We start from the raw sequence: 23,418 nt of genomic DNA, 5'->3' as shown, positions 1-23,418 counted from the left end.
CTGTATACCGAGTCTGTGCTGGCATCCAGAAGGCCATGCTTTGTAAACCAGAAAGGAGAGAACAGTACAAGAGTTGCTGTCCAGGAAGAAAATTTTTGTAACCGCTATGTGGAAACTCAGTCTTTCATGAAACCTCCTGGCCCTGCAGCTGGGGGTTGCACGGAGCCATCCCTGGAAGTCATTTGATCTGCCTTAAAGATTGAGCTGGTCACGCTTGTAGCTGTGGCATTTAACCAAGCTGAGGATTAAGCTGCCCCATTATATCAGGGCCTAGAGGGGACATATTTATTCCTTTGTTGGCTCATTCTGAGAGGGAGTTTGTCTTTGCAGAGTGAGGGTCAGCCTTCTTTGGAGGTGAGCTAATGGGCTGTGTGGCAGGAGAGCATGTTTGGCTGAGGCCTCACATGACACTGAGGACTCAAAGCCGTGCCCACTCACAGGAAGAAAAGCCGGAGCCCCTGACCTACTGGGAAAGCTTCCAGGAAAGCTAATGGCATCTGATCCTCGCCCTTGCTCTGCTATTTCCATCTCAGTTGCATTATCTTGGCAACTAGGCCTTGTGGGAAAAAAAAAGAGAGAGAAGAAAAGAAAGAAAGAAACAGTTCCTCATCTGAGTGATGCAGGAGATGCTAGCATTCAGAGTGACCAATTCAGGCCACCTAGAACCTATGAATTTTAGATGCTTGCTGGCGAGACACATGCATGTAGACACAACACAGAAGCTACTGCACTAACTGTTCTCTATGGGGGAGAGGAACGCTTTGCTGGACCTTGTTTTTATCTTTTCGGATTGGGGAAAGTGCCTGTGAAGTCCTTGAGGGGAGGCCTGCTGTAAACATGAGCATCTTTACTGCTGCGTTATTGCGGACAGCGCCGTGGAGCCTTCGCCTTCAATACATGGAGCCCGCACACAGCATCAGGCCATTTGCTAGATTGGATGCCACTTTTGGTGACAGGTCAGGGAAAGACACTGGATTTGATGCAGACTGACAGGTCCGTAAATTTGGTTTCTAATTTTATGTATTTATTTCTTTTAAAGAAAAGAGAGAGAGAGGGAATACTCAGAGCCATGAAATCATTAAAACCAATTCCCTTTCTCTCCCCGAGCCCTCCCTCTCTGGAGTATGTGTGTGAAACAATCTTCGCAGCTCCTGAGCCCTCCGATGGTATCGATCCAGATGTGGAAATTGGTATTGACTGCTGCTGCTGCTCAGCGCACTTCCCCGACTTTTAAAGACACAGCGTATAGGTGATTTCACTTTGCACAGGACACAGCTCGGGAGACATTTACTGATCCAAACTAAGTAATACAAATTAAAAAATTGGGTTCTGCATCTCGCCTTCCCCATTAAGACCACGGGAACCGGAAGAGCTCCGGAGCAGATGGCAACGAGAAGGGCCCAGGCTGGCTCCTTCCCAGGCACAGAAAGGGTGATTTGTTTTGTACTTTATGTTCATCCTGATTACTGAGCAAGGCCTAGGTGCGGAGAACCTGGAACTGTGGTGAGGAGTGTGAGATAAAGACGAATCCTTCATAAAAATTATCATGGACGATGGTATCATTTATCTGTCGTGTTTGGACCCAGAAGTCTAGAATGAGTCTCCCTGGATGAAAATTAAGCATCGACAGCTTTTGTTTCTTTCCGGAAGCAAAGGAGAGAAGCCGCTCCCTGTGCCTTCTGATTGTTAGCAGAATTCAGTTTCTTGTCTCTTGGGTTTGGTGTCCCAGCTTCAGGAGACTGCTTACGTTTCCTGGCTCACGGCATCTTCTCCACCTTCATACCCAGAATGCGGTAGCGCACCGGTCCACTCTTCTGCCTTAACTTTCATTTTAAAGGACTCATGCAGTTAGCAGAAGAATCTGGAATTTGCCCCCCCCCCACCAAGGACTTTTGATTTAACCAAGTTCAAAAAGTCACTTTTCCAAGGGAGGTGACATATTCAAAGGTCCAGGCAGTTAGAACGTGGGCATACGTACGGAAGCAGTCCTCAGCCTGCTACAGATGTCCTGATTCTGCTCTACTTTCAGCCCAATTCCAACACATTCTGGGGTGGCTTAAAGACTGAAGAGTGAGCATTTGGTTTTGTGTATGTGTGTGTACATGTTTAAATGTATGTGCACACATAGGTATGTATGCACACATACAAACGTACACACATACATACGTGTACATGCACATGAAGGGCAAAAGATGCTCAATCATGTTCCACCCAAATGTTTGAACTGAGTCTGGTGTTCAGTGTTTGTCTAGGCTGGTGGCCAACAAGCCCCAGCCTCGCCTCCCTAGTGCTGGGATGACAAGCGCGTCCTCCTGAACTTGGTTTTTATTCATGGGGGTACTGGGGATCAAGCTCAGAAGCTCTTGCTTACACAACATGCACTTTACTGGTTATGCCATCTCTCCAGCACCCGATACTTGATTTTCAGCAATGAACAAGAATGTCATTCACGTGCAGTCACCTTCACAGTAGATACACACTCACACCAAGATCCAACTGGCTAGCCGTTCCTAATATCATACGTACAGCAGAGCCTGGGTTCTCCAGGGACAAGCCATTTAGAAAAGAGATATGGGACACTAACCCAAGGTTAGTTGTTAGCCATTATGGTCTGCATGAAAGAGCCTGAGACCTTGGGAAGGAATAGCAGTGTTGAGTGGGTGGTAATTTCCATCCCCAGCCCTAACACCATCTGGTTCTTCAAGGGAAGAAACTTTTAGTCCTTTTTTTCTAGTTCGATAAGTCTGTATTTGTTGTTTTGTTTTGTTTTGTTTTGTGAAACAAGGTTTCTCTGTGTAGCCTTGGCTGTCCTGCACTCTCTTTGCACACCAGGCTGGCCTCAAACTCAGAGGTCCACCTGCCTCTGCCTCCTGAGGTGCTGAGGTTACAGGGGTGTGCCACCTTGCCTGGCTGATAAGTCTGTGTTAGAAACTAGTGTACCCGTTGCCTAGCCTCACAGGGGCAGGTGAAAGCACAGCAGAGGGTGTTAGCAATCCCCACACCAGTCCTGTTCATACCTCGCCATTGCTTCCTGCAGGGTACCAGGCACCCTGGGCCCAGGATTCTCTACACACCCCTGTCTACTTCTCCGCTCCTGAAGCTGTGCTGTCTGTACTCTTGAAGGGTCTGCCAAGGCAGCAGCCTCGGTGTGACGGTACATCCAGCCCAGGGCACCTCTGTTTCCCTGTTGCTTCTGCCTATAGACAGGCTCATGTGCTTTCAGCCCATTGCAGGGTAACAGCCCCTTCGCTGAGAGGCTGTCAGCCTGAATGGTTAATTGAGACCTCCCTTGCACTGAGCTGGTACAGATGGCCATGAATGCGGCACTGTTAGACCAGGAGGAAGGCAAGGCATCATGAATATTTAATAAGGTATAAGTAAATATTAATGAAACAATTGTATCTCTAAATGGTTAAGCGACTTTCCATGTTCCATTTCATTTTTATTCCAACACGGCCCCCCACTACACACACACAAATACATATGCACACACACACACACATTTTATATATATATATACATTTTTCATTTGAGCCAGTAATTTCCAGTTTGGCCTTCTTAATGTAAGAATCCCCATTATGCTAAATCTAAGCCTTCCTGAATTCCTTCCTGAAGTTGAAAAAGCAGATCCCACCCTGAAGTTTAGACCTCACAATTTTCCGGACTCCCAGTGACACTCCTGAGCCTGGTCTACTCTGATTTCATGGCACGAAGCCACGCATGCCATGGGGAGGCAGGGAACGTTCAGTTGAGCTCATGTGTGGTAATTGCTTTATTCTGCATGAACTCGCTCTAATTCTCCCCAAAACAAGAGAGAGGCTTAATCTTGCAATATTAATGACTGCATTATTTACTCCTCTGCCTGGGATGTCTTTGGAAACATCTTTCTCTGGTTACTGCCCTTACTTTGTATCAAAACATCAGTGAGCTTCTTGCCTTTATTTCTCAATACCGTCTGCATATCCGCTCCTGTGCAACAGGAATGCTAAGAGAGAAGCTTCCTTAACATGTTTAGGGGTTTACTCAGTCCAGATTATGTCCCTGACCCTTATTTTGTCTACTTTTCCTCCTCTTTGGTTAATGTTCAGTCTTTCGTTTCATAATTGAGTTTTTAAGTTTCTTAATGTTAACGTTCTTAGCCCTCTTTTTCCGGTCCATCCTCCCCCTTACACGACTGAGGTACCCAGAGTCTCTTGCCTGACCTCAGAGTTGAGGTCTCCCACTTTCCTCTCAGGTCCTGACGGCTGCCTTGACAGGGTCTTTGTCCACAATCGAAATGCTCTGCTCTTTCACCTAATTTCCATGATCAAGTACCTTCCCTGTCTTCTGGGCTGTTTTCAGACAACTCACCCCAGGCGTTGCGCTAATGACCACACCCTGCCTCCCAGCAGAGATAAAATAATTCAATCAGAGGCACAAATGAACTCTTTCCACGGGCAGGTACAGCTGACTTTAAAGCCAACGTTCAATAAATCTTTGAATCTTCTTCCCAAACAAGAAATCTCTGAATTCCATAATCACGTTTTACAAGGCATATAAACCTATGTCTGTCCAATCTACTTTAAAGCCAATGTTTAATAAATCTTTGAATCGTCTTTACAGGTAAGAAATCTCTGAATTTCATAATCATGTTTTACAAGTCATATAAACTTTATATCTGTCTTTCCAAGGCGTTGGCACAATTTTCCTTAATTCTTTTCATTTATTTTTGTTTTTTGAAATCATAATGTAATTACATCATTTTCCTCTTCCCTTTCCTCCCTCTGAACCATCCATGAACGATCCTACATAGTTCTTTCAAATTTATGACTTTTTTTTAAAGATTTATTTATTTTATGTATATGAGTGTTTTATCTGCATTTACATTTGCCAGAAGAAGGAATCAGCTCACCTTACAGATGGTTGTGAGCCACCATGTGGTCGCCAGGAATTGAACTCATGACCTTTAGGAAGAGCAGACAGTGCTCTTAACCGCTGAGCCATCTCTCCAGCCCAATTTATGACTTTTTTTTAAAAAATGTACTTATTTTTATTGTATGTACTTTGTATTTTGTACTTTGTATTTATGTACTATGTACTTTGTATATAATGTACTTATGTATTTTATGTACTTTTATTTTATGTACTTTGGTGTTTTGCCTGCACATACGTCTGTGTAAGGGTGTCAGATCCCCTGGAATTGAAATTACAGACAGTTGTGAGCTGCCATGTGGGTGCTGGGAATTGGATCTGGCTGCTTTGTAAGAGCAACCAGTGTTCTTAACAGCTGAGCCATCTCTCCTGCCCCAACTTCTTCCTTTTCATAACTGTTGTTAAATGTGTGTGTGTGTGTGTGTGTGTGTGTGTGTGTGTGTGTACGCGCTCTAAATATATAAATACTACCTGTTCTGTCAGTATAACGTCACTTAAGTGTGTGTTTTCAAGGCTGACCACATAGTGCTAGATATCCAGTTGGTCTGTTCTTCCCTGAGGATGACAATTTCTCCGACTTTTAGCATTCCGTAGTTGCCTGCAAGTCTTTGTCTAGGATTGAGGTCTCAAGAGCTTCCCCTTTCCACATTGTTAGCAGGTCTAGTGGGGTCTTTCTTGTTCAGGTTATATTAAGGCAGTACGCTGGTCAGAGTTCTCAGTAAGATCATCTTTCTTAAAATATGAAGTCTCAGCATCTGCTTTGATACCCTGCACGATAGACCTTTGGGCAGAGTGCAGGGAATCTTATGAAAGAAGTGGGAAATAGTAAGAAGTGGAGAGGACAGGAACTCCACAAGGAGAGCAACAGAACCAAAAAATCTGGGCACAGGGTTCTTTTCTGACACTGATACTCCAACCAAGGACCATTCAGGGAGATAACCTAGAACCCGTACACAGATGTAGCCCATGACAGTTCAGTCTCCTAGTGGGTTCCATAGTAATGGGAACAGGGACTGTATCTGACATGAACTGATTGGCCTGCTCTTTGATCATCTCCCTCTGAGGGGGGAGCAACCTTACCAGGCCACAGAGGAAGACAATGCAGCCACTCCTGATGAGACCTAACAGACTAGGATCAGAAGGAAGGAAAAGAAGACTTCCCCTGCTAGTGGACTTGGGGAGAGGCATGCGTGGAAAAGGAGGAGGAAGGGAGGGATTGAGAGGGAAGGAGGAAGGGAACTACAGGGGGGATACAAAGTAAATAAAGTGTAATTAATAAAAAATTAAAATAAAAAATAATTTAAAAATTTTTTTAAATGTAATTTAAAAGAAGAAGAAAAAAGTGGAAGGAAGGAGTTAGTGATAAACACTGGATCAAGGACATTTTTAAAATAGTTTTTAGGCCTGTTTAATTCCAGCACTTGGGAGGCAGAGGTGCCAAGAGCAGAGGCAGGCACAGCCAGCCTGGTCTATTGAACAAGTTCTAGGACAACCAGGACTACAAAGAGAAATCCTGTCTCAAAAAGCAAAAGAACAACATCAACAAAAAATTAAACATGTGAATGAGCACACGAATACAAGCGCCCTTTGAGGCAAAAAGAAGGTACCACATCCCCTGGAGTTAGAGATAGTTATGAGCTTCCCAGCATGGGTCCTGGGAAATAAACTCCTGTCCTCTGCAAGAGCAATACATGCTCTTACGTCCTGAGCCACCTCAACTGACCACTACACCGAAGATCTTAAAATCTCTAAAGTCAGGAAACAAACTAAGACATGAAAAACCTCCTTTAGAAGATAAAGTTCAGGGCTGGAGAGATGGCTCAGAGGTTAAGAACACTGACTGTTCTTCCACAGGTCCTGAGTTCAATTCTCAGCAACCACACGGTGGCTCACAACCATTTATAATGAGATCTGTTTCCTTCTTCTGGTGTGTAGGTGTACGTGCAGACAGAACACTGTGTCAATTCAAAGGAAGACAAAAGAGTAGAACAGTTTGCAGAAGGTATTCTGAACAGTGAGATAAAGAGAGTGTAGAAAACACAGAGAGTTTTCCTTCTAATATATTTCCTCAGAAATGCCTCTCAGGTATTGAAACTGAGATGTGCAGAAGTCTTGTTCATAGCTCGTTGGATACCGTCAGCACTGTCCTAAGGGAATGAGATCAAGAGATGGAGCTTGGATTCTTTGCTACTGAGAACTGAGCTGGTCATATGGACAGTAGGGAATTTAGAGTTTGTAATTCAGAGACAGAATACGAAAGAAAACCCTACCACATGAGATCAGGGTCAAGTGGTGGACATGGGTACAAACAGACAGTTGGACAGCACTAATTGAAGACAGCAGAGAAGGGTCAAAGCCAAATGACAAGTAGGTGAGATGAGAAGTTGTAACTATCGCAGAGGACCATCTTGAGAAGTAGGAAGCGAGTCGGGTGTTCAGCACGTGGCTGCCCCATGAACAGGACGTAGTCCATACTTGTAACTATGCAGAGCAGCCTCTCAAAACACTCAAGACCTGATAGGACTTCTGTCATGTCATGTCATGCAAGGGCCTTCACTTTCCATTCACCAGAAATTCACTTCACATAACTCTAGAGTTTTCATGCAGTTGCGCAGATGTCCTTGGAAGGCACACCCTCAAGTACAATGCATGTAATATGACTGCCCTGCCAGGTGCCAATCATCTTATTTTCAGTACTGCCAACTCTTCCTTCTTCAGTATAAAAACATTTCTATTTTACTCCTAGGGTTTAATTGCTTTTGCCACATAATTCGTTGCAAGACTGAAACTCTTTTTCTTGAGATTTGCTTGAAGAGTCCTCTAAAATTCTGGTTTTTTTTTTTCTCCTTTATTTTTATTTTATATGTATGCATGTTTTGCCTCCATGTATGTCTATGCAACACGTGTGTGCCTGGTGCCTGGTGAGGTCAAAAGAGGGCACTGGATCCCCTTGGACTGGAGTCAGACAGTGGTGAGGTGTTGTGTGGTTGCTGGGAATAGAACTTGGGAAGAGCAGGTAGCATTCTTACCCATTGAGCCATCCCTCTGGCCCCCAAAATTCTTTCTCAACTATATGCAGAATGGGAAAGCAAGCTAGATGTTGTAGTACAAACCTGTAATCCTAGTACTCAGAAAACTGAGGTTGGAGGAATTGGGAGTTCAAAGCCAGCCTGGAATACATAGCTACATCGTGTCTCAAAAATATATTTACATTGTTCATGGGAATAAGGAAATTCAAGAGCACATGTTGAAGAAAGGTAAAGAAGTCCTTTAAAAGAATTTCAGCCTCTTTTGGATATATGCCTAGCAGTGGTATAGCTGGATCTTGATAAAGCACTATTTCTAATTGTCTGAGGAAGCACAAGATTGATTTCCAAAGTGGTTGTACAAGTTTACATTCCCACCAGCAATGGAGGAGGGTTCTCCTTTCTCCACATCCTCTCCAGCATGTGTTGTCACTTGAGTTTTTGATCTTAGCCATTCTGATGGGTGTAAGGTGAAATCTCAGGAGAGGACAGGAGCTCCACAAGGACCAAATATATCTAGGCACAGGGGTCTTTTATGAGACTGTATCTCCAACCAAGGACCATGTATGGATATAACCTAGAAACTCTGCTCAGATGTAGCCCATGGTACCTCAGTGTCCAAGTGTGTTCCCTAGTAAGGAGAAGAAGAACAATTTCTGACATAAACTCAATGGCTGGCTCTTTTGCAGCTCCCCCCCTCCTGAAGAAGGAACAGCCTTGCTATGTAACAGAGGAGGACTTTGCAGCCAGTCCTGAAGATACCTGATAAGCTAGGGTCAGATGGAAGGGGAGAAAGACCTCCCCTATCAGTGGACTTGGAAAGGGGCAGGGAGGAGATGAAGAAGGGAGGGTGGGATTGGGAGGGAATGAGGGAGCAGGATACAGCAGGGATACAAAGTTAATAAACTGTAACTACTATTAGAAAAATAAAAATTTAGATAAAAAAAGAATTTTAGCTAAGCAAAAAAAAAAAAAATTAAAGAGCATAGGACTAAGGAAATCAATCGCAAATAAAATTTTTTATTCCTGAATACAGATAATTTGAAAAACTTCTTTCCTCTTCAGAATTCCTGTTGATATCAGGCTAATACTTTTTATTTGGTTTGTTTTGGTTTTAAATGTACATTTGGTGTTTGGCCTAAGTGAATGTCTGTGTGAGAGAGTTGTACCATTGGAACTTGAATAACAGACAATTGTTAGCCTCCATGTGGGTGCTGGGAATTGAACCCAGGTTCTCTGGAAGAGCAGCCAATGCTCTTAGCTACTGAGCCATCTCTCCAGCCCCCTATTTGGTTTGCTTTTAAGTTCACCCAAAAGTGTACTGTAAAAAGAATGACTTTAAGTCTAGTGAGAAACACATAATGGGAGAAAGAAGGGAGCAGTTTTTCCTTTACTATTCTTACCCACTCACAAAGCATTTCTGAATTAGATCTATTCTTGTTTTCCCTACATAACAAAACACTTCTTCAGTGGACAACAGCTTGGCCGCCTTGTAGTCAATTCCACTTGACACTCTCTACCTGGAAGGAAGGTCACATCCCACGGGTGATACTCTCTGTTCCAAAAGACTGTCCTCTATTTCAGATGCCAACCAGAAATAATGGGTTGTCATCTAGATTTCTGAAAGGATGGCTATAAATTGATGCCCCTACCACTTCTCCTTGGATCTGATTAATTTGCCATAGAGGCTCACAAAACCCAGGGAAGCACATTTCCTAGTTCATGACAAAGCATACAGATAAACAGCTGTCTTAGAGATGTTTAGATCCGGGTACAGAGGCTTCCCTGCTCTTTCCAAGGGAGCCACCTGCCCAGCCTCTCTCCACATGATTAACAACCAGGAGGCTAATCAACAAATTTCCCAGGAGTTCCCTAGAAAGGTTGTTCCAACCAAATAGTTCTCAGATTAGACCACATACATAAGACAGAGTTGGGGGGCTGGGAATGTAGTTAACTGTTAGAGCACTTAGAAAGCAAGCAGAAGAACATGGGATTCAATCCCTAGTACTATCAAAAAAACAAAAACAAAACAAAATGAAAAAACTGTATACATGGTAGAGAAAGATGGACCTTAAAAAAAAAAGCCAAACCTTTAATCCCAGCACTCAGAGAGGCAGAGGCATGTGTATGGCTGTGAGTTCAAGGCCACCCTGGTCCAGCAAACTCTGTCTTGAAAAAACAGAAAAAAAAAAAAAAGCAATGCCAACAGGACACAAATGTGTACATAAGGTCCTGGACTCAATGTTTCAAAACAAATTTTGCTAAATGAACGAGTAGTCCAAGATGTAGTAGACACAGCTATTTCAGTATCATGGAATCACCGGGATGGTCTTCTATCTTTAACACACTACTGTAGTAGACAACAGGAAGTGGATATGGTCATTTCACGGAATGAAGACTCAAACTCAGCAAAGACTTCTGGGCATGCTATTTATTACGGGGCTCCTTCCTTGCTTCCTCGGGGATAGAAAAATCCAGAAAGCACAGGGCATCCTGAAGACCGCATCCATCTTCAGCTGTCTCATCCAATACTTTGTCCAATACCTGAAAGAAGAAATGCTTACAGCAACTTCCTTTGCTCCTGCCTCTTTTCGTTTGTCCCTTCCTCTTTCTGTTATTAAAAAGAGAAAGCGATGGACTGGGTTTCCTAATGCTCCCATCATCTGCTAAAATGACGTTATGGCTCATGGAATTGCCAAGCTAATTGGATTTTGACTCCACCTAAATTACTTTTAGGAATTCAATCTCTTGGTCAAAGCAGAAACAAGTGGGCTCCGGGGCTCCAGCTCAGGTTTTTAGGGGACACCACAAGTCAAAATCTTGTAGATTGTTCAAAGATGAAGCAGTCTTTGACTCATTAATTATGGGTTCATTGGGCTTATAGAAAAAAAAATGTAACAAATGTCCCTGTGAAGAGCATTTAAAACTCACCAGAGAATAAAGCTGAATAAGAAAACAATGACTCTCTATGCTGCCAAAACAGTATGAGATTCTCAAATGGCAAATTTGGAGCTAAATGCCTTCCTCAAGTAGCTACCAGCTCTATTCTGTGTTTCCTGTTGTTTCGTGTGCTATGGAAACTGGTCGTTCAGAAAACTGAAGGTGGATCTCTATAAAGTTTGACGTTGATGTACGTTAGACGCCCTGAGAAGAGAACCAGAATCTTTGGGCTCTGGTAGAATGCTCACCCAGCATGTACACAGATCTGAATTTGATCCCCAGCACTAAAAATCCAAAAGGAGCATTTCTTTTCTTAAGTTTAGCATTTAAGGTACATGGGAAAATGATGCTTATCACCATGAACAACAAATTCCCAGGACTGGATGATCAAAACGACAAATTAGAGATTGGATTATTGTTTGAATTGACCTTGAAAGAAGACGGAGCAGGAAAATAAAAACCAGCTGCAGAGGAGGAGTGTGATCAACGGTGTGTAACCGGAGCTGGGAGAACAAATGTCAGTGATGTGGGAAGGATGTTGCTGGTCGAAGACCTGGGAGCTGCCTCGATTATCTAACACACATGTGGGTCACTAAAGGGTCCTATCAGAGGTGGAAGGGTGTGACTGAATGAGAGTATGGGAGAGGTTGTGGAGGTCAGAATGGCAAGAGTGGACTGTATGTGGGTTTAGAAGGTAAAAGAAAGAAAGCTATGAAAGATGACTCAATGTTTTAGGATTTAAGAAAGACCTTATAACTCATCGTTTAAGACTGGGTCACATCCTCAGGCATTCTATGGCAAGTTTGTAGTGTCAAGGATTAAATCTGAGCTCTAAGAGTTTAGGAAATTGATGCAAGTTCACCCAGCCACCAATGGCAGAGTTAGAACAGGACTTCAGACTTGAAATACCTTATCAAATGCTGAAGTGGGAGCTGAAAGAGAAAAGAAACAGCCTATAGGAATGAATACTGTTGATGTTATCATAATGGGGCTCTGTGTTTCCCCAAAGGCTCACATGTTAAAGACTGGGTTACCAGTTAGTGACAGACACTATTAGAATCAGGTGGAAATGAGGAGAGAATAAATCCTTTAAGAGGCACATTTTTAAAATTATTGCTTTTACAGTTTTATTTATTATTATTATTTTACTACTTTTGCTTACATATATGTCTGTGTACCATTTTTGCCTGGTGCCCACGGAGGCCAGAGGAGGACAATAAATCCCCTGGAACTGGCATTAAGCATGCCTGTGAGCCACCATGCGGGTGCTGAGGATTGAACCTGGGCCCTCTAGAAGAGCAGCCAGTGCTCTTAGCCACTAAGCCATCCCCCCCGCCCCTAAAGGATGATGTACTTTGTCCCTGCTTGTCCACTTTTCCTTCCTCCCTCCGTTTCCTACCTACCATGAAGTAAGTTTCTTGGCTTTATAACATGGTCCCAACACAGTGTTCTGCCTCACCACAGCCTGAGAGCAGCCATGAGGCCTCCAAAATCACAAGCCAAAATAAATCTGTCCTGCATTAAGTAATTTTCCTCAGGAATTAAAGGCTGACTAACACAAATAACAAAGCTGAAGATAGTAACAACTACCACAAATATGACAATTTCATTCAGGGCACCCGTATGGTAAACCAGGCAGGATATTGGAGCTACATACATACGCTCGTTCCTATGATCATTTCACACTGCAGGCACTTTTATATCCACTGCACTTCACAGACGGGGAAACTGAAACTGCCAGGGGTTAAATGGCTCCCCTTCAGTCACAGAGCTGATAAGGGGCAGGTCTGAGTTCAAACCCCACACAATGCAGAATCCCAAATGTGTGTCTGAAAAGACACTGGGACCCCACAGAAGACAGATCCTAAAAGTCGTTAAAGCCTCGCATCCTGAGCGTAACATTTTTGGACCCTGAGAAGAGCATGTCTGATTGCATGCGGGTTGATGCTCCAGGTCCCACCTCTGAGAAAAAGGTATCAGATGGGTCTGATGCTCTTTGGGTGGATGACACCTAAATGAACATCAGTACAAAGTCCCAATTTATTTCTAATATCAGAGATCAGACCTCTACTCTTGCCTGATGCATCCAAAACAAAAAGGGGGAACTGTAGAGAGCTGCGTAATGCCGCGCCTTAAAGATGGAGCTGGTTTCCGCCTTCCACCTTCCCGATGGTGAGTGCTCTCTGTCACAAACAACTCCACATTTGGCTAAGGCTGAGGATCTGGCTTGCTTCCATGTATGTGGACCTATCTGCATTGCCCACGTGGCATGCTGAGGTTGGCTACCCAGAGGCTATTTAAAGTGGGCTGGCTTTACCCAGGATCAGATGATTGTTCAAGGTTCCTGAATAAATTGCATTGAAAAAAAAAAGTCGTTAAAGAGTCAGTAGCACATCAAATATAAAGATCAGGGTTGAAGACAGAGACAAGGTCAATGCTGAAGACCCAGAAACGCATGAGATGGTAAAAGTAAAGACCCTAAGAAGAGGAGATATGGGAAAGGAAGTCCCCACATTGGGAAAAGCCAAGAGTGATGAAGGTCTGGAGGTGACAACAGTCAATTACTTACTCCTTACATTGTTGTTGCTTTCATTTTTCTTCCTGAAGACTCTAAGCTGACCTGAGGATAAGGTCAAAGGGAAAGATCTGAATTCTGAGAGAAAGCAGTGTTGGTGGGTTCGTGTGAAATCTTGAAAAGGGAAGGGGAAATTATGTCATTACAATTTAATTTGTAAAATAAAAATAGAAAACAAAAGGGAAGTTTCTAAAAGAGTGCAAAGAAGCATGGCCTGCCCAGAAGCGCTTTCTTCTGGAGAGGACTTGTTTGTACAGAGCTCGCTGCTTCGACACTGCTGTTTTGCCACGTTCCCACTTTCTGATGCTTCACCTCATCTGTGGATTCCAATTTCTCCATAACCTTTGAGGTCAGCATTGCTTGATCTTGTGTTGTCTCTCAGCTGCAATTCTCAGGACACAGCAGCGTGCAATGATCTATCGGGTCCTGATTCTTGATGTCACCTGTCAAGGTTTGTTTGATTTCAAGGAACAAAAACCATCTAAATTTAGCTGAAACAAAAAGAATGTTCTTCCATTAAGTGGTGCCTCGCTACCCAAGGCCAGAGAAAGTGACCAATGAACAGATACTCTGATAACTAGGTACAAAAGATTCCCCCATTCTAATTCTCTCTCTCTGACTCTCCCTCCTTTTCTCCTTTCCTCTCTCCTCTCCTCTCTCTTTCCCTCCCTCTCTTCCCTTCCCTCCCCTCCCCTTTGCTCTCCTCTCTTTGCTCCCCTAAGCTTTGCTCTCCTCTCTCTGTCCCTCCCCTTTTCTCCTCCTCTCTTCCCCTCTCTTATCTTCCCTTCCCTCCCCTCCCCTCCCCTTTCCTCTCCTTGCTCCCCTAAGCTTTGCTTGTTTACAGGGTGAACCTTTCACCTTATTTCACATTATTTCTCTGTCGAGAAACTTCCCTGGTCACCCAACAGCCGACGAAGCGTCTCAATCTTGTGCCCTTACTCTTTTGGAGACCACATGTTTTCTGGGCTCTTCCTTCAGATCCTCACACAACAGAACCAGAGGATGACAACTCCAGTCTTCAGCTGTGACCAACAGACAGCTTTACAAGTTAAATTGTGGCTGCTTCAGCCCAAACCTCCTACAACAGCAGTGAGAAATTCTAAAACAGAAGAACTGGACCAGAGCTCCCAAACAAATAACTTCTTCCTTCATCCCTCTGGTCTACTGATCTTAAAGTCTATTGCTTACAGCTTAAGGCTGTAAGGGGAATGATCAGGAATGGAATAACCAAGGAAGGCAGCAGCTGAGACAACCACTGTGCATTTCAGCTAAGTAGACCTGGTCAAGATGGAGATACTAAAGAGGAGAAAGACAAGTGATACAAAGGAGGGCAGTTAAAGATGAAAATATATGTATTATTGCCAGAAAACTCAGTGGTGGCCATACTCATGGAAGAAGAGAAAACTTCGCACTAGGTTCAACTGCTCCTGTATTTGAGTCCCCAACCTCTTTGTAGGACCTTTGACACCAGCATCTAGCCAACCCAAATTTCCCTTGTTTACACACAAAAGCAAAAAACAAACAAACAAAAAACAGAACTGCTGGGAAGAAAGTTTTTGCTCCACATCCTGAAGATGGCTCCTGGTCCCCCTTCCTCTCCCGCCCTAGACAAGCATCCAGAAGGAGTACTCTCTATTACTTGGTGTCCGTATCTTCTTCTAGGCTTTGTTTTGCAAACCATTCCAGCTTGACCTCCTCCCTACCCCTGTCTACGCTGTTTGCTAGAGACACCAGTAGCCTCTAACTCTGAGACCAGCAGAAACCTTCCACTCATTGACTCCTCTGCTCTCTCAGCTGTATTTGATTCTTCTGGACGAATCCGTTTTCAGAGTTCATTCTTTCCAGGGCTCGCGGACAGTTCACTAAGACTCACTCTTCCTTTGCGATCTCCCGCTAATGAACTTGATGATCTTGGTTTTGCAAACCCCGGTGGTGTCATCACCCGTGCCTACCACGCTGACAATGCTTTTGTCTACGGGGCTATCATCCTCCCGTCAGCGGCTCCAAACTCCAGCCTGGATGTTGCACAGAGTCCAACACTGGTATCTCTAATCCATTTACCTAGACAGATGTTATTATTATGTATGTCATACCATGGATGTATGTCAGCCAAGGATGTTCTGATGCAAGGTGGGTCATAAGACCCCAAGGGATGGATCTTTGTAGCACAACCATACCTGCAGGTTAAAGAAAGTGAACTAACTAGCAACCCACTACCACCATTTTATCTCTCTCTCTCTCTCACTTGCTCGTTCACTCACTTGCTCCCTCTCCCTCTCCCTCTCCCTCACTCATTTTTATAGCCACTGACAAAACTCTGTTGCTAAGGCTCAATTGAGAATAGAAGACACTCTACCCTCCCCCTCCCGGCTTGGCTCCCTCGCAGCGAGCTACCCGGGATGTGGCCACACAAACCTAGGTCACCCTGAAGCTTACACTGTCACTCTTCTCTACCCTTGGCACCGCCTAATACTTATTAGCATTTCATCCGCAACCCTCAAACCTCCCTCAATTGTTTGAGTTTATATTTGTATCCACCTTGCCAATAGCACAATTCCAAACACACTGAAAATGTTTTTAAAATGCTTTTGTTGTCAAGCTTTCTCTCTCACTTTCATGCCTTCTCCACATAACAAACAGCCCGTGCTTTTAAAACTTCAGGTCTGATTGGATAACCGCTTCTTTCTGGGTTCACTGTGGGTTCTAGTTGGCTGGTGGTAGGGCTTTTTAGGGGGACAGTGGTATTGAGACAAGAACTCACTGTGTAGACCTCACTATGGCTGGCCTGAGACTTGTTATCAGGACCAGGCTAGCCTAAAAGTAGCAGAGATCTGCCTGGCTCTATTTTCCAAGTGCTGGGATTCAAAAGCATGTCCCACCAAGCCAGGCCCAGGTTTTCACTGTTCTGAGGTAAAGATCAAACTTAATTTTGTGACCTTCACCCTTTAGTAGGCAAACCATCCTTTCTTTTCTCCAATCTCAGGCCCGGTTACCCTTCCCTCTACAGTCAACCTCTGTCTCCTCAACCTCAGGACCTAGGCAATGCAACTGCTTATACAGAAAATCATCTTTCCTTCCTTCACTGCTTTGAACTCCTAGTCACTCTTCAAAGTTTGGCCCCATGGTCCTTATTCAAGAGGCCTCCTTGAAACTTTTCAGAATAGGCCTAACATCTCACTTACATATTCACACACCTGCCCTTATCTCTCCTTTACTTGTCACAACTTGGATTAAATAAGAATCATAGGTTAATTATTTAATATCTGTCTCTCCCATTGAAATGAACCCGTGTTGGTGGACACTTGGCCCAAATGGTAGTGAGCAAACATGCAGCAATGGACACACATCCCAGTGCTGAATATATTCAATGATAAAGTCGGGCACAGCACTTGGGAGGTAGAGGCAGGTAGAGTCCTGTGCGTTCAAAGCCAATCAAGCCTTCAGAGTTCCTGAACATCCAGGGCTACGGAGACAGATCCCCTCGTAAACACAAACTACATATTCAGTGAGTAAGGACTGCCTTTTCATCTTTCTGATTTTCTGATCATGATCAGAATAACAGAATAACCCAGCGAGCTTCTGAGTTCAGATTTGGGGCTAATATAAATCACAGAGATTTTTTTTTTGTATGAATATTTCTCACATCTGAAACAAAAATAACAGAAAACCTAAGGTATAGACATGATAGCTGCCTATGGACTTAGAAGGACAAGATAAAGTAGATAATTCACTTAATGAGAACTTGAAAATCTAAGTGACGGAGACATCAGCGAACTCCTAGAACAAAAACACCATTTCGGGATGTGACAGAAATGAACCAGGAGTCCATACCACCTGACATACATCCAAATATCTGTAAATGGTCCTGCTCCTCCCACCATCTCCTCAGAAAGAGCCAACTCAAAACGCAACGCCATCAAGCAATTCTAAAATATTCTGCCTTACAGTCGAGATCAGAACTTTTCACAAACACACCTCCTGGTATCTTTCTAAAAACATAAAAGCCAGAGAGGTTTTGGAATGCCTTGACTGGGTCATTCAGGGATCTGAGCTCTTCTGTGTGTATGTTCTGAAACGGAGATCAACCCGTCCGGGCTGTCGATTTGTCTTTCCAGAATTTACTCAGATTATTTACCCACATTATTGTCAGTGATTTAGGATACAAAACAATGTTGGTGATTCTGATAAGCACTGCAATCCTAACGATTGCCATTTTCACCCAGGACAGGGAGGCACCTTTGGAAGGGCCTCCTCATACCAAAATGTCCTTCACTCTTGCACCATGTCCTCTCATTATCCTGATTTTACAGGTGAGAAACCTTGCATGTGCACAAAGAGACTAGGTCACTGCCTCAAGTTACCTCAGTTTTCCTAAGCCTGGGTAAAGCTGAAACTTGAACTGAGCCACATTGAACGGCAATGCATACATTCTTCATCAGTACACTGCAGGATTCTAGGTTTGTTGCCAGAGTTTGTGTTGGATGGAAACTAGGATTGTTTTTTTAAGTGGTATGTATTTATAATTCTAGCACTTTAAAGACTGAGGCAGGGAGATGGTGGAAAATCCGAGGCTGGCTGAAGCTGCACTGTGATTTTTGAGGCCAGACTGGGCTACATAGCAAGGCCTTATCTTAAAGGGGGTAGGAGAGTGAGAATGAGACTATTAACAAGAAAGAGAGGCAGAGACATAGACAGAGACAGAGACAGGGAACTAGAGCCATGCTTGATGGTACTACACAACTGTAATCTAATCTGGGAAACTGAGGCAGAAGAATTACTAGGTCAAGGCCTACCTGGGCTATACAGAAGAGAAAAAAAGAAAGAAAGAAAGAAAGAAAGAAAGAAAGAAAGACAGAGAGAGAGAGAGAGAGAGAGAGAGAGAAAGAAAGAAAGAGAGAAAGAAACTATAGCCATGTTTGATGATACACATCTGTAATCTAAGGATGTGGAAAACTGAGGCAGGAAAATTACTAGTTCAAGGTTGGGGGGGAAGGAGAGAGAGGGAGAGAGAAGCAGACGGCGTGGAATGATGGTTTCAAGGGCTCTAATCTCCCAGCCATCAGTCTGCATATGTAATAACCCTGGCATTGCACATCTGCCCAGCCTGTTCAGTTAAATGTTATCAGTATCAAGGTCAGACCCTTTTCTTCCTCTCTCCATGATGTAAGAGTTAGTAGTTCAAGTGTGGAATCTAATGCTCAGATGCCCAGAAAAGGCTTAGGCATGCTGTCCAGAGGGTGCCAGGAAGAAATGTCAGGAAGGACAGATGCCAGGGCTGGTCACCGAGTTCCTCTCCTGACACCTCATGGCAGTGGGAGGCAAGTGTATGCAGCCCTTGAAGCCTCTCCCTTGCTTAATTCAATCACCAGGGAGAGAGCTACATGTATTGTTAAAATATCCAGCGATGGGTGAAAAGAACAGCACAGTCTCCGGGGAGTTTGAAAGGTCTCTGCTTTCACGCGCATGTAAAGTGGAGCAGGCTGTCTGCTGTAGTCTCTTTTGTAGTCCAAAGTGTTTGTGTGTTTTGAAGAAAATGATGTGAGTGCCGCTTTGTAGTTTTGCTAAACATTTAAAAGTGTAACACAGAGTCTTCTGAAGATGTAACTGCAATAGAAATACCTGGAGAACAGAAGAGGCCCAGACAGCAAGCACAGGTAGGGTCCAAAGCTTTGAACGTGATGTTCAGGCTGCAGGGGGATCAGACAAGCCTGCTGGAGTTACCAAAGCACCGTTCACAGACGCGGCAAACTGTAAGCCGCTCATATCCATGCTGGTGGTTTAGCTTATTTGCTGATTCTTCACATAGGTGTTTTGGAGAAGAACTGATGTATGTGCCTACAATGGACATTACCCAACAGCTCCGAGTTCATCAGCAGTGCACAAGTCTGCACGTAAACATGCTTCATCAGACACGCATGCAGGCTAAATGTACCAGAAGTCCTGCTCGACAGTCCTGGAATCATATCCATGAGATAGCCCCACGCTTTGAATCAATTTTCAAACTCGCATTAAGAAGTATGCTTGAGCGATGGGAAGTTGGCTCAGTGGTAAAGGTGACTGCCGAAGAAGCATGAAGACTTGAGTTCAGATCCCCAGCTCCCACAGAAAAGCTGGGCATCCACAGCAGGTGCATGCCTCTAAGTCCAGCACTGGGGTGGGAGGCAGAGATGGGGAGATCTGGAATTTTACTGACCATCTAGTCTAACTGAAATGGGAATCCCCAGGTTTACTGAGAAAACCTACCTCAAAAATAAAGACACTGATATCAGTCTATGTCCTTTATACATGCCTGCAGGGACAAAAGCATCCCTACACACACACACACACACACACATGGAAGGAAGGAAGGAAGGAAGGAAGGAAGGAAGGAAGGAAGGAAGGAAGGAAGGAAGGAAGGAAGGAAGGAAGGAAGGAAGGAAAGAAAGAAGACAGTTATAGGGAAAGTTTGTCTCATCTTTTTCAACTTTTTTCATTTATTTATTTTTAATTTTTGTTATTGTGTGTATTAGGAGCACAGCACACCACAGTGTGCACTGAGATAGGACAGTTTGCGGGAGTCGGTTCTCTCTAGGGGTGCTGGGGGTCTAATTCAGTTCACCAGGCTCTTATGGCTAGTGCCTTGACTCACTGAGCCGCCTCAAGGGCCCTTTCTCTTCTTCTCATTCAATGACTGAAGATGGGCAGTGCCCACCAAACTATAAGACCTAGGCATGTGGTCACAGCAGTGTCAGGACTGCATCGGTTCACGATCTCATTGTGTGGAGGCAGGGTCTCCCATCCCTCAAGCCTCATCTGCCTGATTTCTTCTCGTTTCCTGAGTTTGTTATGAGAAAGGCAGATGCACACATCACCCTCTCTCCATCCCGAACTGCCTCTGTCTACATCCCTTGTCTGTGTTGGGCTTTGTCAGTCCTTTTCTCCACACTGCATCTCTTTTAGTTCCAAAAATAGATCATTCAATTTAGAAAGAACAATTAACTGAGAAGAGGGAAAAAAAATCTGAATAGCAGAAGGCACTTCAGCTTCTCCGTCAGGTACAGAGTCACTGGCAGGGCCAGGCAGCATCTTTATTGGAGACTGTGTTTCATTCTTGAATATGAGCTTCAGGAATATCTGGGACTCAGAAAGGTCACACTGGTTTCTACAAGTCCCCCCAAACTCCCCTGTCAGCTCAAAACAGCCCCAGAAGGCCAACATGGAGGCTGCTTTACTGCGGCCATCTCACTAGCGCTTGTGCAAGATGTGCTCCATAAAGCACTGCTCGGGGCTTTACGTGATTTCTCGCCCGGTAAATATTTATTATCTTCTCAATACTTTGACCCGTCTCCTGAAACCTCGTATACCTGGAGCCCTCTAACTAGTTCAAGGAGATTTTCCTTTGAGACTATGGTCCTTTAGGAGGTGATCTTCACACACGGGAAGCAGAGCCCTCTGGGACCTGTCCAGAAGGTGCACTGCTGAGCCGCTTTTCCAGAGGAGCCGGGTGATGCCAGTGGGACTGAGAACCACTAACAGAAGGATTCTTCAGGAAGACATGGCCTCATTTCAAAAGTTAAAGACCCTCCAAAGCAGTAGGTCTCCGCAGTGAGTGTGTACTCTGGACAACATCTGTGGGTGCTTCGGCTTGTTATGACAGAAAGGAATGAGTGGGTACTATTGGCTGCTATAGGAGAAAGACAGAGACACTGGAAAATGCTGTGCAGTGGACAGGAAATCCATCCACAAGAAAGAATCAAGCAACGTAGCAACTTGTACGAAGACTGAGGGATTCCTCTGAAGGACAGGTACTGTGGTCCCAGCCTAGAATTCCCAGTCTCCTCCTCACAGGAATCCTAGAACATGTTTGTCTGTTTTGCTTTAATTGGCAGATATTCTCTGCACATAGCCAGTTTCATGAAGAAATTTTTCAGTCAAGTAGATCACATATAGGTCATTTTCACGCGTGGCGCCATCCTTTTCCTTTTCCCATACGGGAGCTTCTACTTTCATGTTATATGTGTGTGTAATTATATATATAAATATATGTATATGTATATATGTATACTTTATGTGTATATAACCTCAGATCCACATGTGAGAGAAAACACATGATATGTGACCTTATGGTCTGGCTTGTTTGATTTAACATGATCATCATCACTTCCATTCGTTTTCCTTCAAATGAGGTGATTCGATTCTTCCTTATGGGCGAAAAATAAGGTCATTGTTCATACGCCTGTTTTCTTTATTCACCCATTGGATGACATCGTAGCTAACTCCATAACTAGTTAGTGCCTAGCTAGTGGTGGACCAAGAAACGTCCTTTGGCTATGGTCCCAACAGTGAACACAAAGTAACTCCGTTTTTAAGTTTGAAGTCACCCTGCCCCTCCCCACAGTAACTGGACTCAAGGATTTGTTTTCTAATGGTTTGGAAAGATGCATTTCATACTGAATCATTTATTCAGCTTATTGATTTATGGTCAGCATATTTTAACGGAATTAGGTAGAATGGAAGCTAACAGAATGAGAATCTATATCAGGGCCTGCTTCGCATCATAAGGACAAGTGTTCATGAAGTTGTCATTTTGGTTTCACGTGTTAGCTTTAACTGTGGTAAGAGAGATACAAAGGCGTGTCGGATGTGTTTCTCTTATGCATCGTTTTATTATCAAGTGCGGTAAGTGTCCAGAAAGAGGTGGTGCCACTCAAATGCGAAAAATAAAACAGCACTCCTAGAAGACGGTGCTGAAACACATCTTCCTGAAACAAGGGCAAGCAGTCAAGAAACCGACCTGGGTGTGTCAAGCAGGATATGCAGATGTGTGGTGAGCGTGCAAGATGCGCTGCAATGGAAAACAGTGATTGAAGACTGTGACGTGACGTAAAAGCTCCAGAATATCTAAAATAAGATTGGCAACGCCCAGTGTAATGAGAACAGAAAGTGTGGGATATTTTACACGCCCCTAGCTGAAAGTGTAAGTTAATATAGATATTTTTGGAGAGCATGATATACTAAAACTAAGTCCTCACTTATTTTAAGATCTGCTAGCCCTGCTCTGAAGTCCTTCTGCCCATGTGCCATTAGATGCAGAAGAATGACCATTTCTCCGGAAGTTACAGCCTCATGTTAAAAACAACCCAAATGTCCAAATATTAGAACAGTTAAGTTATTAATGCATTTATATGCCAAAATATTACATGGTCGTCAAAAGCGATAAAGCAACAACCATTAATATCCCAAAGATAGCCAGACAATGGTGGTGTACACCTTTAATCCCAGCATTGGGCGGGGGGGGGGGGGACAGAAAGAGCTCTGAGTTCAAAGTCAGCCTGATCTACAAAGTAAACTCCAGACTAGCCAGGGCTACAGTGAAACCCTGTCTGGAGAAAGCCAAAATAATAATAATAATAATTCAAAAACAAAGTTGAGTTAAAGAAATCAGACACATAGAATACCACTTATATAAATGTCAATCTGTGAAAAACTAATTAGACTCATTATTAAAAGACTAGATGAGCTACATGTGGTGGTAGAGACCCTTCATTTCAGCCATTCAGGGACAGAGGGAGGCAGATCTCTGTGGGTTCGAGGTCGGCCTGCTCTAACAAAGCAAGTTCCAAAACAGTCATGACTAACATAGAGAGACCCTGCCAAAAGGTGGGATTAAAAAATGATGTTATTAAAATAAAGAAAGAAAGAAAATTAAAAATGATGCTATTGCTATTAAGACAAAAATGGACCTGGAGGCAAATGTCCCAGAAGCCTACCCTGCTGTAGGTCTCCCGCTTGTCACAGAGATGCCTCTGCCCATGGCTTCTCTTCTCTCTGCAGGCCCTCTGTCCTCCTGCACCGACTCTCCCCAAGTCTGACCTCCACCCTCTTTTCTTTCTGTGCTTCCTCTCCTACCTTGTTTCTCTCTTTGACCTCTTCTTCTGTCTACTCTATTTTCCCTTCTGTGAGATTTAAGTATCCTCCTAGTGCAGG

The sequence above is a fragment of the Meriones unguiculatus genome, chromosome 11, assembly GCF_030254825.1.
Source record: "Meriones unguiculatus strain TT.TT164.6M chromosome 11, Bangor_MerUng_6.1, whole genome shotgun sequence".
In the NCBI taxonomy this organism is placed as follows: Eukaryota; Metazoa; Chordata; class Mammalia; order Rodentia; family Muridae; genus Meriones; species Meriones unguiculatus.
Note: the sequence above shows the minus strand (reverse complement) of the source record.